Below are 18,072 nucleotides of genomic sequence, written 5' to 3'. Positions count from 1 at the left end.
GGACACAAATCTGATATTAGGAATGGCAACATACAAAAACCTGTAGGGGAACACTTCAATCTTCCTGGACACACAATTGCAGATCTAAAAGTAGCTATCCTGCAGCAAAAAAACTTCAGGACCAGACTTCAAAGAGAAACTGCTGAGCTACAGTTCATCTTTAAGTTTGACACAATCAACTCTGGATTAAACAAAGACTGTGAATGGCTTGCTAACTACAAAAGCAGCTTCTATTCTCTTGGAATTCACACCTCCAGATCAGCTGCTAGAAGTGGGCCTCATCCTCCTTGATTGGATCCATCTGGTCATCTCCAGCCTGATCCTGGCCTGCATATTTATTCCTGCCTCTGGAAATTTCCACTACATGCATCTGACGAAGTGGGTCTTTGCCCACGAAAGCTTATGCTCCTACACTTCAGTTAGTCTATAAGGTGCCACAGGACTCCTCATCGCTTCTGCAGATTCAGACTAACACGGCTACCCCTCTGATACTTGTCCCTATAAAAACGCCTATCTTTGCCCCAAGAAAAACTGTTCTGATACCTGGACTTAAACTGCATCAGTTCCATTGAGACTTCTTCATCTCCTGTCTGATTGTGCTGGGGGCTATGTTCTACTTTTCTCCTGCCCTCTGGACCCCCGGCTACCATCATCATCTGGGAACCCCGATCACTGCAAGCTCCGTGGAGTGGTGAGGTGTCTCTCTTTCTTTTTCTCTCTCTCCCCCTCTCTCCCATCAACTATCTCTCTAAGCATAGCCTCCTGACCCTGCCCTATGTAAACTGTTATATGGTTACATTTGTAATCAGTTTCAATTTAGATTTAATATTGTAATTGTTAGATTTAATATTGTAACTTTTTGATATCTATTCACTACTCAGAAATAAATAACTTTCATTCTTGGCAGAGATGGAGTTCACCTTTCCAGGAGCGGGAAGGCCTTGTTTGGACACAGACTGGCTAACCTTGTGAGGAGGGCTTTAAACTAGGTTCGACGGGGACAGGTGAGCAAAGCCCACAGGTAAGTGCTGAATGTGCGGGACTGGGAGATGGGTTGGAAATGGGGGGGACTACGGCCTATAATGGCAAGGAGAAAGGAGAGTCAGGGCACACCAGGGAGGCAAGATCAAATCAGTATCTTAGATGCCTATATACAAATGCGAGAAGTATGGGTAATAAGCAGGAAGAACTGGAATTCCTAACAAATAAATACAACTATGATATCATTGGTATTACAGAAACCTGGTGGGATTGGACGCGTGATTGGAATGTTGGTATGGAAGGGTACGGCTTGCTCAGGAAGGACAGACAGGGAAAAAAGGGAGGAGGGGTTGCCTTGTATATTAAAAATGTACACACTTGGACTGAAGTGGAGATGAACGTAGGAGATAGCTGTGTAGAGAGTCTCTGGGTTAAGCTAAAAGGGGTAAAAAATGAGGGTGATGTCATGCTAGGAGTCTACTACAGGCCACCTAGCCAGGTGGAAGAGGTGGATGAGGCCTTTTTTAAACAATTAACAAAACTATCCAAAGCCCAAGATTTGGTGGTGATTGGGGACTTCAACTATCCAGACATATGTTGGGAAACTAACACAGCGGGGCACAGGCTATCCAATACGTTTCTGGGCTGCATTGGAGACAACTTTCTGTTTCAGAAGGTTGAAAAAGCTACCAGAGGAGAAGCTGTTCTGGATTTGGTTTTAACAAATAGGGAGGAACTAGTTGAGAACTTGAAAGTGGAAGACAGTATGGGGGACAGTGATCATGAAATAATAGAGTTCATGATCTTAAGGAAAGGTAGAAGGGAGACCAGCACAATTGAGGTAATGGATTTCAGGAAGGCAGATTTTGATAAGCTCAAAGAACTTGTAGGTAAGGTCCCATAGGAAGCAAGACTGAAGAGAAAAACAACTGAGGAGATTTGGAAGTATTTCAAAGGGATGTTGTTAAGGGCCCAAAAGCAAACAATTCCGCTGTGTAGGAAAGATAGAAAATACGGCAAAAGACCAGCTTGGCTTAACAAGGAGATCTTGCATGATCTCAAAATAAAAAAGGAGTTCTATAAAAAATGGAAACTAGGACAAATAACAAAGGATGAATATAGGCAAGCAACACGGGAATGCGGGGCAAGATTAGAAAGGCAAAGGCACAAAATGAGATCAACCTAGCTACAGGCATAAAGGGAAACAAGAAGACCTTTTATAAATACATTAGAAGCAAGAGGAAGACCAAGGACAGGGTAGGCCCACTGCTCAGTGAGGAGGGAGAAGCAGTAACAGGAAACTTGGAAATGGCAGAGATGCTCAATGACTTCTTTGTTTCGGTCTTCACTGAGAAGTCTGGAAGTGTGCCCAACGTAGTGAATACAAGCAGAGAGAGGGTAAGTTTAGAAGATAGGATACACAAAGAACAAGTTAAAAATCACTTAGGAAAGTTAGATGTCAGCAAGTCACCAGGTCCTGATGAAATGCATCCCAGGGTATTCAAGGAGCTGATAAAGGAGGTATCTGAGCCTTTAGCTATGATCTTTGAAAAATCATGGCAGACAGGGGAGATTCCAGAAGACTGGAAAAGGGCAAATATTGTGCCCATCTATAAAAAGGGGAATAAGAGCAACCCAGGAAACTACAGACCGGTCAGTTTAACGTCTGTCCCAGGGAAGATAATGGAGCAGGTAATTAAGGAAATCATATGCATACACTTGGAAGGTAATAAAGTGATAGGGAATAGCCAGCATGGGTTTGTGAAGAACAAGTCATGCCAAACTAATCTGATAGCTTTCTTTGATAGGATAACGAGCCTTGTGGATAAGGGAGAAGCGGTGGATGTCATATACCTAGACTTTAGTAAGGCATTTGATACGGTCTCGCATGATATTCTTATTGATAAACTAGGCAAATATAACTTAGATAGGGCCACGATAAGGTGGGTGCATAATTGGCTGGATAACCGTAGTCAGAGAGTTGTTGTTAACGGTGCTAAATCCTGCTGGAAAGGGATAACAAGTGGAGTTCCTCAAGGTTCTGTTTTGGGACCCGTACTGTTCAATATTTTCATCAATGATGTAGATATTGGGATAGAGAGTACGCTTATTAAGTTTGCAGATGACACCAAACTGGGTGGGGTTGCAACTTCTTTGGAGGATAGGGACATAATTCAAAATGACCTTAGCAAGTTAGAGAAATGGTCAGAGGTAAACAGGATGAAGTTTAATAAAGAGAAATGCAAAGTGCTCCACTTAGGAAGGAACAATCAGTTCCATACATACAAGATGGGAAGCGACTGTCTAGGAAGGAGCATGGCGGAAAGGGATCTAGGGGTCATAGTGGACCACAAGTTGAATATGAGTCAACAGTGTGATGCTGCTGCAAAAAAAGCAAATATGATTCTAGGTTGTATCAACAGGTGTGCTGTAAGCAAAACTCGTGAAGTCATTCTGCCACTCTACTCTGCGCTAGTTAGGCCTCAGCTGGAGTACTGTGTCCAATTCTGGGCGCCATATTTCAAGAAAGATGTGGAAAAATTGGAAAGGGTACAGAGAAGAGCGACAAGAATGATTAAAGGTCTAGACAACATGACCTATGAAGTCAGGCTTCATGAACTGGGCTTGTTTAGTTTGGAAAAAAGAAGATTAAGGGGGGACATGATAGCGGTTTTCAAATATCTAAAAGGGTGTCACAAGGAGGAAGGAGAAAATTTGTTCCTCTTGGTTTCTGAGGACAGGACAAGGAGTAATGGGCTTAAAGTGCAGCAAGGGAGGTTTAGATTGGACATTAGGAAAAAAATTCCTAACTGTCAGGGTGGTCAAATATTGGAATAAATTGCCAAGGGAGGTGGTGGAATCTCCCTCTCTGGAGATATTTAAGAACAGGTTATATAGACATCTGTCAGGGATGGTGTAGACAGAGCTTGGTCTTGCTTTGAGGGCGGGGGGCTGGACTTGATGACCTCTCGAAGTCCCTTCCAGTCCTATGATTCTATGATTCATTGTTAAGCTGGTTGCTTCTCTCTCTTTCTTTCTCTTTTGCTCACTCTTCCTTAAGGGGTGTTGTTTTGGCTTCCCCATTCACTCTGCAACAACGCTTGTTATACCCAAGCTAAAAATCCCTGTAGTGCCCAAAATCCTGTGGGGTTTGCTTATCGTGTGGTTTACCAGTGAATGACTGTGGTGTGAAAGTGGGGATAGGGGGTGCTGAACATGGGGGCTTATGAGGATGGCAGCTTAAAGTGCTGTTTAATCCAGCCCACGGAGTCCAAAGGCACATGAGGGTACAGTGTGGCATTGCTGTGAAATCCAGCCAGCTGAGTCCAGGGACATATGAGCGGGTCAGCTTGTGAGTGCTGAGTACCCAGTCCTCTCAGACGTGCTCTGATTAGTGGGTGTGAGTGTCTGTGTGTGTTGCCAAGGTGGTAAGAACCCCATCCTGAGGAACCTAGTTCCTGCAGGAGAGCTCCAGTGGGAGGGGGAATTGGCAGCAGGGAGAATTCAGCTCCATATGGGAGCACAAGCAAGCACAAACAGCACACTGATAGAATTGTTAACCTTCCCCCAGTCTCATAAGAGTAATCCTGATAAATGAGCATACCCCAGAGTATTGGGCAAATCTGGTAACAATTGATACCTTTTTTGAATTTTATTACATCTGCAATAAAAATGTTCTTACATTTGATTTTCCAAATTATTGCTTAAAATGGTATTTTGATAGGCCTAAAACATTCATTCCCGAGTATCATGTTACATGTGGCTGTAGTTACATGTTTACTGTTAAAGCATATTAAAATGTGAAAAAAAGAATTACATTAATGTGTAAAAAAAAGTTACCGTCAGCATTTCATCTAAAGCCTCTTGGGATTTTGAAATGGGAGTTTATTTTTTACTGGTATTTGCTGCTTCTCAAAGTATATAGTTGCAGTTAATTTACATATCCTTCCGTTAGGAGTAAAGTAGTTAGGACTTATGAATGAGTGAAACTGAAAAGAATTAGGATCTATATTTTGTAGTTAGGCATTGATGGTATAGATAAATTGGGACATAAATTCATTGTGCCTTTAAAGATGGAGGTGTGCCTTTATACTTATTTCAGAAGTTACCCTTCTTCTTCGAGTAGTGGCCCCATGGGTGCTCCACTGTAGGTGTTGGGCCCCGTCCCGGCACCGCAGCTCAGAGATTTTCACTAGCCGTAGTCAGCCGAATCGCACATATGCGAAGTGCATCTCACGCCGTTCATGCCCTTTTGCCTCATGCGCAATCCGGCTCCCGCCAGTTCCTCTCAACTGCTTGCGGGTCACAGGCGGAACTCCTTTTGACTCCCATTAATCTATACAAGACAAAAGAAATTGTAAATATTTAGCTAATAGTATAGTCGTTGTCAGTAGTTAATAGTAGTTGTTAGTGTTAGTTCTGTTAAAGAAATCATTTTCCTTCTGGCTTACGCCATTAAAAAAAAACGGGGGGAGACAAGGGAGACCAGAAAGCCAAGAAAACTGTCACCATGCCGGGATTGTCCGCTTGTCTCCTGGCACAAGTCACAATGCCAGCCTCCGATGGCCGCTCCTCATATATATGTTGCCTTGGCGAGAGGCATGTACAGAAGTGCACCCATTGTTCAAAGCTGACAGCCAGGACGAGGCACAATAGGAAAATGCGCCTGCGAATGCTTCTGTTTGATAAGGTACTCCAACACGAGGACGCCTTGTCCCCAGCAGCCTTGGAGCCTTCTTCCTCTTAGAACCGTAGGGTGTCTTCTTCTGGAGCAGCCCCACCTAAGAAAAAAGTGGTTTCACCGGCCCGTTCCTTGCCTCCGGGTCCCGTCAGCAGAGGAGTACGGGGGATAAGCCCAGCATGTCCGGCACTGCCTCCTTGCATTCAAGGCTGACAGTGGGTGCAAAACCCGAATTGGCATTGGCTTCAGCACTGGTGCAGGTGAGAACCAAGATAGCGCCAAAGGCCTCAGCTATCGAGGCACCGCTGGCACTGACAGTGTCGGCCAGAACAGGAGCACAATGGGCACCGAGAAGATCACTGGTGCCACAAGTAGATATGGCACCGGAAGTGCCGAGTGAGTCTATGGCACCAAGAAAGACTCCGGCAAAGTCAATTAGGCACAAGAGCCCCACACTGCTGTTGCCTTCCCCGACCTTTTCTCCAGCACCATCCTCATCTCCTGCATGTTCACCACGCTTCATGGGGACACTATGTGTATTTATGTGTATTTCCGGTGTTATAGATCACCATCAACGTACCTGTCAGCATTGCATACTGAAGCACAGGACTGTGGCAGGCACATTTCACCACCTCCCTCCTCCAGGGGCTCTGTGTGCTATATTCGCTTACCACTACAATCGCCACAGAGAGATTATGGAAGGCATTATTCATACATGCATTCCTCTAGGCGATCATCACCTTGCCACAACTATTACTTCCACAGGGAGCATGCCTCGCACCATCGGTCTAGAAGGTGTTCTCCTTGTCACTGTAGATCCCCCAGATACACTTCTGGGCCATCTTCAGACACAGTGTGCCCCTCAGTATCTGGGCCAGCACAGACTCCACCACCGTAACTGCAGCAATTGGAGTCTGAAGAGGTACAACTGTCGGAGAATGAGAAACAGCACCCCGACTCCTCCCCAAATGATCACTCATCATCCTCACCAGATGAGGCTGTTCTCCCAGAGGACGTGTCCCCTCCTGATGACATCCAGAAGTTTCAAGAGCTTTTCAAATGAGTCACTGTGAGCCAGGAGGTCCAAGATTTGGTGGTGATGGGGGACTTCAACTATCCAGACATATGTTGGGAAACTAACACAGCGAGGCACAGGCTATCCAATAAGTTTCTGGACTGCATTGGAGACAACTTTCTGTTTCAGAAGGTTGAAAAAGCTACCAGAGGAGAAGCTGTTCTGGATTTGGTTTTAACAAATAGGGAGGAACTAGTTGAGAACTTGAAAGTGGAAGACAGTATAGGGGACAGTGATCACGAAATAATAGAATTCATGATCTTAAGGAAAGGTAGAAGGGAGACCAGCACAATTGAGGTAATGGATTTCAGGAAGGCAGATTTTGATAAGCTCAGAGAACTTGTAGGTAAGGTCCCATGGGAAGCAAGACTGAAGGGAAAAACAACTGAGGAGAGTTGGAAGTATTTCAAAGGGACGTTGTTAAGGGCCCAAAAGCAAACAATTCCGCTGTGTAGGAAAGATAGAAAATATGGCAAAAGACCAGCTTGGCTTAACAAAGAGATCTTGCACGATCTCAAAATAAAAAAGGAGTCATATAAAAAATGGAAACTAGGACAACTAACAAAGGATGAATATAGGCAAGCAACACGGGAATGCAGGGGCAAGATTAGAAAGGCAAAGGCACAAAATGAGATCAAACTAGCTACAGGCATAAAGGGAAACAAGAAGACTTTTTATAAATACATTAAAAGCAAGAGGAAGACCAAGGACAGGGTAGGCCCACTGCTTAGTGAGGAGGGAGAAGCAGTAACAGGAAACTTGGAAATGGCGGAGATGCTCAATGACTTCTTTGTTTCGGTCTTCACCGAGAAGTCTGGAGGTGTGCCTAACGTAGTGAATACAAGCAGAGAGAGGGTAAGTTTAGAAGATAGGATACACAAAGAACAAGTTAAAAGTCACTTAGGAAAGTTAGATGTCAGCAAGTCACCAGGTCCTGATGAAATGCATTCCAGGATACTCAAGGAGCTGATAGAGGAGGTATCTGAGCCTTTAGCTATGATCTTTGAAAAATCATGGCAGACAGGGGAGATTCCAGAAGACTGGAAAAGGGCAAATATTGTGCCCATCTATAAAAAGGGGAATAAGAACAACCCAGGAAACTATAGACCGGTCAGTTTAACGTCTGTCCCAGGGAAGATAATGGAGCAGGTAATTAAGGAAATCCTATGCAAACACTTGGAAGGTAATAAAGTGATAGGAAATAGCCAGCATGGGTTTGTGAAGAACAAGTCATGCCAAACTAATCTGATAGCTTTCTTTGATAAGATAACGAGCCTTGTGGATAAGGGAGAAGCGGTGGATGTCATCTACCTAGACTTTAGTAAGGCATTTGATACGGTCTCGCATGATATTCTTATTGATAAACTAGGCAAATATAACTTAGATAGGGCCACGATAAGGTGGGTGCATAATTGGCTGGATAACCGTAGTCAGAGAGTTGTTGTTAACGGTTCTAAATCCTGCTGGAAAGGGATAACAAGTGGAGTTCCTCAAGGGTCTGTTTTGGGACCCGTACTGTTCAATATCTTCATCAATGATGTAGATATTGGGATAGAGAGTACGCTTATTAAGTTTGCAGATGATACCAAACTGGGTGGGGTTGCGACTTCTTTGGAGGATAGGGACATAATTCAAAATGACCTTAGCAAGTTAGAGAAATGGTCAGAGGTAAACAGGATGAGGTTTAATAAAGAGAAATGCAAAGTGCTCCACTTAGGAAGGAACAATCTGTTCCATACATACAAGATGGGAAGCGACTGTCTAGGAAGGAGCATGGCAGAAAGGGATCTAGGGGTCATAGTGGACCACAAGTTGAATATGAGTCAACAGTGTGATGCTGTTGCAAAAAAAGCAAATATGATTCTAGGTTGTATCAACAGGTGTGTTGTAAGCAAAACTCGTGAAGTCATTCTGCCGCTCTACTCTGCACTAGTTAGGCCTCAGTTGGAGTACTGTGTCCAGTTCTGGGCGCCACATTTCAAGAAAGATGTGGAGAAATTGGAAAGGGTACAGAGAAGAGCGACAAGAATGATTAAAGGTCTAGAGAGCCAGGCTTCATGAACTGGGCTTGTTTAGTTTGGAAAAAAGAAGATTAAGGGGGGACATGATAGCGGTTTTCAAATATCTAAAAGGGTGTCACAAGGAGGAAGGAGAAAATTTGTTCCTCTTGGTGTCTGAGGACAGGACAAGGAGTAATGGGCTTAAAGTGCAGCAGGGGAGGTTTAGATTGGACATTAGGAAAAAATTCCTAACTGTCAGGGTGGTCAAATATTGGAATAAATTGCCAAGGGAGGTGGTGGAATCTCCCTCTCTGGAGATATTTAAGAACAGGTTAGATAGACATCTGTCAGGGATGGTGTAGGCGGAGCTTGGTCCTGCCTTGAGGGCGGGGGGCTGGACTCGATGACCTCTTGAGTTCCCTTCCAGTCCTATTATTCTATGATTCTATGATTCTATGAATTGGCAGAGGGAAAAGATAAGCAATATCGCCTCCTGAAAAATTTCCAAAATAGACTTTTTCGGAGGAAGGTGTATTCTTCAGCCACTCTTTTGCAACATATTGCCATCTACGCAACGTTACTGTCGAAACATGATTTCAACAATTATATGAATCGACCAGCTAGGATAGGCCTCCAAATTGCCCTAGACGTAGTGGACACAACCATCAGATCTATGGCTACTGAGATCACCATGAGAAGATCTTCATGGTTTCAGTCAGTGGGGGCCCCTAAAAAGCTGCAGACCAAAGTGGAGGACCTTCCCTTTAATAAGCAGAACTTTTCACTCAGGAGACTGATAAGGTCCTCCGCTCTAGTAAGTAGTCCTGGACCACCCTCAGAACGCTAGGGAAGTATACACCTCCCTACCACAGAAAGCGCTACCAGCCTTACCAAAGGTGCTATGATTTCCATAGGCCAGAGCAGCAACAGCAACGGCCTTTTGATCAAACTGGGCAGAGGCAACGGCCACAGAGAAGGCACACACAATCTAACTAAGCCCCCAGCCAGCCTATGAATAAGCAGCAGGTTTGACTCTTCTGTCCAGGGCTCCCAGTCGCAACCAGTGGTCACCCTACAACAACCTACAGGCCTCTTCCATCACCGCCTGAGACGCTGTTTCCACCAATGGGCCACTATCACCTCAGACCGATGGGTTCTAGAAATCGTGGCATCAGGCTTCATGTTACCATTTCTGTCTCTACTTTCCTCCACCCCACCCACCCCGTCCCTCTTCAAGGACCCCTCTCACGAGACTCTGCTCAAGCAAGAGGCCCATCACCTCCTATCCATCGGAGCAATAGAGAGGGTACCAGACGAGTTCTGGGGGAAAGGGTTCTATTCTCGATATTTCCTCACTTGGAAGAAATTGGGGGGCTGGAGACCCATACTTGACCTTCAGAACCTAAATCGGCACTTAAGAAAGCAACGCTTCAAAATGGTAACCCTCACCTCCATAATCCCTTCCCTAGACCATAGAGGACCTCTAGGACGTGTACTTTCACATTATGATTCATTCAGTGCATAGACAATTTCTTAGATTCATAATAGCCAAAGAGCATTTTCAATACTGCATGCTGCCCTTCGGCCTGTCATCGGCACTCAGGGTGTTGTCGAAGACCCTGGCAGTTGTAGCAGCGCATTTACAACTACAGGGGGTCATAATTTTCTTCTACCTTGACTGCTTCATAAAAGCATGTTCCCATGCAGAAGTGCAACATGCGCTATCCATTGCCATACACACTTTCGCTTCACTGGGCCTACTTATCAACGAGCAGAAGTCCATATTGGTTCCAGCACAGAACATAGAGTTTATAGGGGCGTGGCTCGATTCCACAGTAGCACATGCATACTTACCAATTCAGAGTTTCCAAGCTATCCAAGATCTTGTTTCCATATTAGTCACAAGTCCCATCATTGAAGTCTCACCTGTCTATAGTTAATGGGACATATGGCAGCTACAACTTACGTTGTCTACCATGCCAGACTCCATTTCCGGTGCCTGCAACACTGGCTGGTGTCGGTGTACACCTCAGAAAAACATCAAGTCAATAAGGCGGTGTCCCCTCCTACCAAGGTTTGTATGTCCCTCTGCTGATGGGCAGATCCAAACAATCTCTTGGCAGGAGTTCCCTTTTATTGGCCCCAAACTTTGGTACAGATCACAATGGACGCATCCCTTATTGGATGGGGAGCCCATATGAACGGAATGTCCATGCAAGGCAGATGGTCACGAATGGAGGCCTCCCTCCTCATAAACCTCCTAGAGCTCAGGCGGTCTGCAGACACTTCCAGAGCTATAGTCAAGGAACAACTGTCAACATCCTCACCGACAACATTGCCACAATGTATTATGTAAATGGTCAAGGCGGAGCACTCTCTCAGTCCTTTTTGTGCAGAGGCAGTCCATCTCTGGAACTGGTGTATTCGCATCAAAATCATGTTAATAGCGTCATAATTACCTGGCACGAGCAATGTAGTCGCGTACTCCCTGAGCAGGTATTTTGCACCAGATCACGAGTGAGGTCAGACATTTTTCTCAGCATAGTCTGACGGGGTTTCTCTCAGACCTCTTTGCCACGAGCCAGAACGCGAAATGCTGTCAATACTATTCCAGAGCAGGCATCGGATGGGGATCTCTAGGGGATGCCTTCCTTCTCTACTGGGGCGACTCCCTTCTCTACACCTTTCCCCCCACAGTCCTCATACCCAGGATTCTGGACAAGATCAAGTTGGACAGTGCAACCTTGATCCTCATAGCCCCCGCCTGGGCACAACAGACGTGGTACCCATTTCTCCACAGAATGTCCCTCCAGCCACTGTATACCCTTCCCAATCTCCCGGATTTGTTATATCAGGACCACGGCTGCCTCCTGCATCCACCACCTCATACCCTTCATCTCATGGCCTGGCTCCTAACTGGTTCAACCCATCTGAGGATCTTTGCTTGAGTCCAGTCAAACAAGGCCTGATGCATAGTAGGAGACTTAGCACTTGAACCACCTACCAGTATAAGTGGAAGCAGTTTTCATTATGGTGCTCCACAAAGGGGATCATTCCAGAGAATGCTCACATTCTTTACATCCTTGACTACATTCTTTCTCCACAATAATAGGGCCTCACAATCGCCTTGATGAAAGTACATTTTGTGGCCATTTCAGCCTTCCATCACCGTATAGACCTATTTTTGCCCATCTCACTGGAAGGAGGTTTCTAGCAGGTCTAAAGAACCTTAATCCACCTTATAGACGCCCTCCTCCAACTTGCAATCTGGACGTAGTCCTAGACATGCTTACCCAAACCTCCCTTTGAACCCTTGTCCACTACCTCTCTTGGAACGTTGATGCTTGTTTTCTTTCTCGCCATAGCATCAGTGCGCAGAGTTAGCGAGCTGGCGGTGCTAATGTCAGCACTACCTTATATAGTATTTCATAAAGAGTGGGTGATCCTCAGGCCTCATCCAGCCTTCATTCCAAAAGTGTGCTCCATATTCCATATCAACGAGCCTATTGTACTTCCTACTTTCCAACCGAAGCCTTATACCTCTTCATGGGAGGCTCTTCTACACACTCTGGACATCCATCAGACATTAGCTTTTTACATAGAGAAGATCAGGAACTGGCAGAAGACAGATTGGCTACCGATCTCTACTCTCTACCGTGCATAAACCTTAATTACGGAGCCCACCTGAGTGGGTTGGGAGTACTGCTTTACAGTCACCTACAGTGGACCACCCAGAGGGACACCACTTGAAGAAGTTTCTCACCTTGGTGCAGTAACCATGGCTCTTTGAGATGTGTGTCCCCGCCCTTCTCTCTGCTCCGTAATCCGGTTTGTAGATTTCTCGTTTCAGATTTCAAGCGGGTGAGTGGAACTGGTGGGAGCCAGATTACACGAGGCAAAAGGGTGTGAAAGGTGCAAGAAGCGCTTCGTGCATGCGCGATCTGGCTGACAATGGCTAGCAAAAATCTCCGAGCTGCGGCGCTGGGACAGGGCCCAACACCTACAGTGGAGCACCTACGGAGGGACATATCTTGAAGAACCATCGTTACTGAACCAAGGTGAGTAACTTCTTTCATTAAAAATCCTGCTGTAGCTGATGGAAGCAGCTGTGTTTTGGTAAGTGCATTTACTTTACAGATGTTAGCACATATAAAAGGTAATTACTTGAAAGCTCTGGAGGCTGAGATCATCAATTTAAACACAAAAAAGAGCAAGCAGTTATAGTGTGCATTTTCTCAAATTTTTCTACAAATGTGACTTGGCTTCTAAGGAGGACAGAAAACATATTAGATTTTGTGTCCATTCATCATTTGCTTCTAAATACTAACAAGGATATCAGTTGTTGAGATTTTTTTCATATCACCCTAATCTTTGAGATCTTTAGAAATTAACATAAAACCCAACTAGCACTATACTCGTGGACCTAGAATTCACTTCGTCTTCATCCTACTATATATTAAGATTCCCTTTATAGCTTATTAAGGGTTTAATAATTTTTAATGAATGATTAGTCACCTGGTTAACATGTCCATATGTGACATTTAGTCCCGATTTGCATATAACCATCTATAACACTTACTAATCATGTCTTTACCATGCTTATAGTAGATATTAATCATTTATGAATCTTTTATGAAGTGTTTATAAAAGGAACATAATTCCGTAACAACTGTTTTGCTTCAGCTTCACTGAAGAGAGCAGGAGGATCCAAAATGTTTGATGGAATTCTGGGGTTGATTGTTTTGAAGAATCGTGCATTGCAAAGTGAATTATTTAAGTTACAAACCAGTTGATCCACTCAGCCATATCCACATCTTCATCCACATAATTTTCTCCCAATAAGCAGTTTTTCATATGTTGTTTCATTCTTGCAACCAGGCCCTGCATCATCTTCTTGCACTGCTTACACAGAAATGTTTTCCTTTTTTACCCAGGGAATGAATGTCTTCAAAATATTCCCAGTTAGAGTTTGTCTTGTGCCATAAGCACAGAACAAAAACGATACTATCCAGCTTGTCTTTCTTTGCACATGTTACTTTTTAGTGTGCTGAGAAACTGAAAGCCTAGAATTTTCAAGAAGCAAGAGCTAGTAGTTAGGCTGGACATATTAATTCACTTTTATGAGACTGTCAGTGTACATGTAGCATGTCTGTGATGAGATTGTTATAACTGTTATTTTTAAACAAGAAATTTAACACTTTATTGATATTTTTAAAAAGATATAAATTAAAAAAAATCCTATTTAATTTTTAAAAAAATCATTGATTCTTATCCAACCTGTTTAAACATATGTTTTTAGGTTTGCAAATTGGTAAATTTTGTTTGTTTTTTATTTCATTCTATCATGCTTTGGAGTGAGTGTTGAAGGATGAGCAGCCAAGCAGTGGTCAGCCAGAGGGAGAAGAACGTCATACAGCCCCCAGAATAGCAACAGCAGTAAATATGGTCATGCTGTTTCTCCACTCAGACCCAGATCACATTCACAGCACCCATTGGATCCATTGGCTACCAGACATTCAGGAGCTTTGATGAGACATTTACACATGTAACTGCATTTAAATAGACCTTATTCCAGCATCAAACAAGCTGACATCAAGCAAAAGGGAGGAGACATGATCATGGGGCAAAGTGTGCAAACACTATACAGACTATGGGAAGAAAAATATTAAATCGCGAAGTGGCTCAGTGCTCCAAAATACAGACTATGTACTTGTTCCACTCAAATCTACATGTAAACATACTGTTATTTGCAGCTGACTTGTGGCCATTGAAATATGCAGGTTTTGCATAATGGGAAAAGTGGACTTCAAAATGATTCTCTTCTGTGACTGTCTTATGTTTTATATAATACCTATCACAGTGGTATCAAACTGCCTACCATAATGAATGAGCAGACAAGCCCAGGATAAGAGATTTTTTCACCTTTCTCTATTTAAAAATATCATATAATATTCTGCGTAATCAGTAGCACACACAGTATATTAGGAGTGCTCAAGCTTGTACAGCTGGCTGGGAAAACCCTGTTAACTCCTTAGATTTTTAGAAAGGTGAACTTTTTCAAGGATCCAAAACTAGCCTCTTACTTCTGTAGGCAAAACATGGCTCACCATTTTCATTTCATTTCCTCTGAACTACAGGGAATTGCATAAGGTAAATCTGGGCATTATTTGTCTCTGGCTCTATACCTATCATTGCAATTTAAAAAACTGGTTTCAATCTTTTGCTGCTTCTCTGCTTTGTTGGTTTCTTCTGCCCACCCACTATGTCACTTGGGGTGTTAATGGAGGAGGTTTGTTATTTCAGATGCATACCAACGCCTGCTGCACTCATTTCTTCCCTACAGTCTTGCACAGGGCACAGAGTCAACTTCATACTTTCATTTGTCTCAGTTACACACACAGGATTTAAATTCATCCCTTCCTCTACATAACCTAATATTTTCTGTCAGATGATAACTCAATACATGCTAAATAGTAAATCTGGTTGCTTTTTTACTATAATTTTCAATTTATTTTGGAGGAATCAGTTTCTTTCTTGCCATATGAAAACCTTGCAAGATACACGTGTGTTTTCAGAGCAGCAGGCTAATGACGCTATTGAGTTAAGAAAAAATCATGCCATCATGTTGCAGTCTGTGCCAAAAGAACATAGACAGCTATTCAGTGCCCAGTATCCACTGCTGCCCAAAACCTTATCTTGTCCTATTTATAATTTCACAACTGAGGTCCTGTTTAAGAGTTGGGTGAATGCTGTATTTGCTTTAAACAAACAAATTTGCTCCTTTGGTGACTATGCTTTTATTGTGTTTATTCGCAGAAAACACATTTTAAATTCAGATGCGTATTGATTTCTGCTGGAAGTACTCATGTGCCCTCATTCAATAAAGGATCAGAAACCGACCAATCAGGACTAAGCAATGCAGCTCAGATTTCAAATGTCGACTCCTAAATACCTGCAGAAAACCTTGTATTATTAATGAATAAATAAAAAAACTAATGTACAAAATCTTTTTGAATAAGAGACCACTCTATAAGTTGACTTTTGGAAAATCTTACTAGTCTATCACAGCTAATGATGCGATCCTATGTTTGTAACATTCACTATTTCTAATTAAAAAAGTTAAATCACTAAAAAATTGAGAGAGACGTATCAAAAAGGAAATTGCTATTTTGGTAGTCTAATGAAGAATAACATTTGCAGCTCCATTTGAATATTTAACAAAACAATTTTCTAACATCTGACTGAATAAAATGGAACTTGTATTATAACAACTTATACTGCAAAGATGGAGTCGCCAAGAGGGCTTTGGCTTCCTCAACCACAGGATGCTATTCCAAGAAGGACTGCTAAGCAGGGATGGGGCTCACCTTTTGAGGAAGGGGAAGACTATATTTGGATATAGACTGGCTAACCTAGTGAGGAGGGCTTTAAACTAGGTTCAATGGGGGCAGGTGACCAAAGCCCACAGGTAAGTGAAGAACGTAGAGACCTGTGAGTTGAGTTGGAAAGAGGAGGGAGCAAGGGCTATAATAGCAGAGAAAAAGAAGGGACAAGGCGGAACTGGGAGGCAACATTAAATCAGTATCTTAGATGCTTTTATACAAATGCAAGGAGTATGGGTAATGAATCTTTAAAAATCATCCAATGACCGGTTGATGCAGAGGAAAAAATTATACAATTTTTGGATAAATCCAAAACAAGAAACTGCTTCAACACAACAATCCACAGCCTACTGGCAACAAGATTGAGTGAGTGTACCGCAGATGGTATGTAATCAACCAATGAATTGTGCTCTTTTATCTTTGTCTGCATCCCACTCATATTACTTGCACTGTTGTAGCTTTGACCATGACAAATCCTGATGTCAGTCCCATTGTCAGTGAAGAAACTGAGTAGGTATGAGACAAGTTGCTCACTTGTGTGGATGGTGATGTTTATGAAGGTCATGAAATGCTCAACTTGTGTTATGGGCTACCTAGCAGACTAGATGAGTCACCTGATATACATGTGACGCATCTGGTGTTGAGTCCATGGACACTGAAAAATAGCCCATATTTATGATGTCATCTACAATGGCTGTTAGCCAGCAATGCCACCAATGCAATGAATTCATTACAAGTACCCTTTGTACATATGATGTTTGGCCTCTTCCATGATTTGTGTGTTTACTGATGTGTTGAGCTAAGACAGGGTTGAACTATGCAATTAGCTCTAGAATGCCAATGTAATTGCCATTGTGTTTCGAGCCAACAGTCTCATCTGAGCCATGAAATGGCAGACCATGTTGGCTAATAAATCATGTTTCAGTTATGCATCTGAGAATGTTCTTCCAATTAGCACTAGCTTCCAAAAACTGGTTTTCAATAGAGTATCAATTCTGTTAATAACTTTCTTTTGGGCACTGTTGCTACTAACTGACAATGCATGTTGCTCACTCATTGCATGATTGGTAATATATGCAATATTCTTCCTATCATTGACACCTTCGCAGAACATTCCCTATTTTTTGGTATTCAAAAACAGGCGGCAATAAAAACAGTACTCTTTCTTTTTTGAAGGAGAATAGATGAGCCATTCTCTCTTGCCAATCTGTTTGTAGGGCTTCACATATTCAAACACTGATTTGGTTAGATAATTATTCTGATTGGTGCATTCTTGCTTTGTCAATTAAAAGTCAGCATCTAGATTCTGTCACTTCTGTGGGCCCTTCTCAGGCCAATATGCAATGAGATCTTGAAAAATCATGTCCCACTCACCTGGATCATCAGAGAAGGATATTTTTATATTACCATCACAGGGGAAGTCTTCAGAGGAGTGAAGTGAGACTGTAGCTACAGAAGTCACAGTTACAAGAAGGTGTTCTTTTTCATCAGGTGCAGTAGGTTTACTTGAGCTGGTATTTGCCTGGACTTCCTCGCCACCAGACTTAGTAGGAGGAAAAAACATTAGGAGAGGAGGAGTGGTTTTCAGCACTACATCTTGTCTTTGCTATCTTTCTCTGGCCTTGTTCAATTTCTGCCATCCTCCTTTCTTTTATATGGTGGTTTCTGTTGTCCAGTGTAGTCCTACTTTGTACAAAGTAAAATGTTGCTTGGATCCACAAACTTAGCACACACAAAGACAAAATCACAATTACCATAAATTGAATTCACAATCCCCTTCTTCTAGGCACTGTCCTCTGCCTGCCCCACTTCCCCATCCCTGTCTCTGCCTTGTTCTATATCATCCCTCTTACTTCTACTGCAAAGAATAAGGCTTAAGCACAATTGTCAGGATGCACCTAGAGGGGTTCTAAAGTTGTAATCTGCCTTTTGGATGGCTATTTAGTCCAGGCA

At 43.0% G+C, this 18,072-nt stretch overlaps 1 protein-coding gene across 17 annotated transcripts in view; it reads left to right on the top strand.

Annotated features, from left to right (window-relative positions):
• The window catches only part of GDAP1 (ganglioside induced differentiation associated protein 1), a 74,116-nt gene that overhangs the window by 20,334 nt on the left and 35,710 nt on the right, over positions 1 to 18,072 (top strand). For 4 of the 17 annotated variants that reach the window (XR_012901369.1, XR_012901375.1, XR_012901372.1 and 1 more), the window contains 3 exons: positions 908 to 1,021; positions 12,574 to 12,795; positions 14,093 to 17,230. The gene's annotated coding sequence lies outside the window, so the exon portion shown is untranslated. Of the gene's footprint in view, positions 1 to 526; positions 692 to 907; positions 1,022 to 12,573; positions 12,796 to 14,092 lie in introns of those variants that run through there. The other 13 variants (XR_012901377.1, XR_012901382.1, XR_012901380.1 and 10 more) reach the window with 10 other exon arrangements.

The sequence above is a fragment of the Pelodiscus sinensis genome, chromosome 2, assembly GCF_049634645.1.
Source record: "Pelodiscus sinensis isolate JC-2024 chromosome 2, ASM4963464v1, whole genome shotgun sequence".
Classification (NCBI taxonomy): domain Eukaryota; kingdom Metazoa; phylum Chordata; order Testudines; family Trionychidae; genus Pelodiscus; species Pelodiscus sinensis.
Note: the sequence above shows the minus strand (reverse complement) of the source record. Positions and strands in the feature narration are given on the sequence as shown.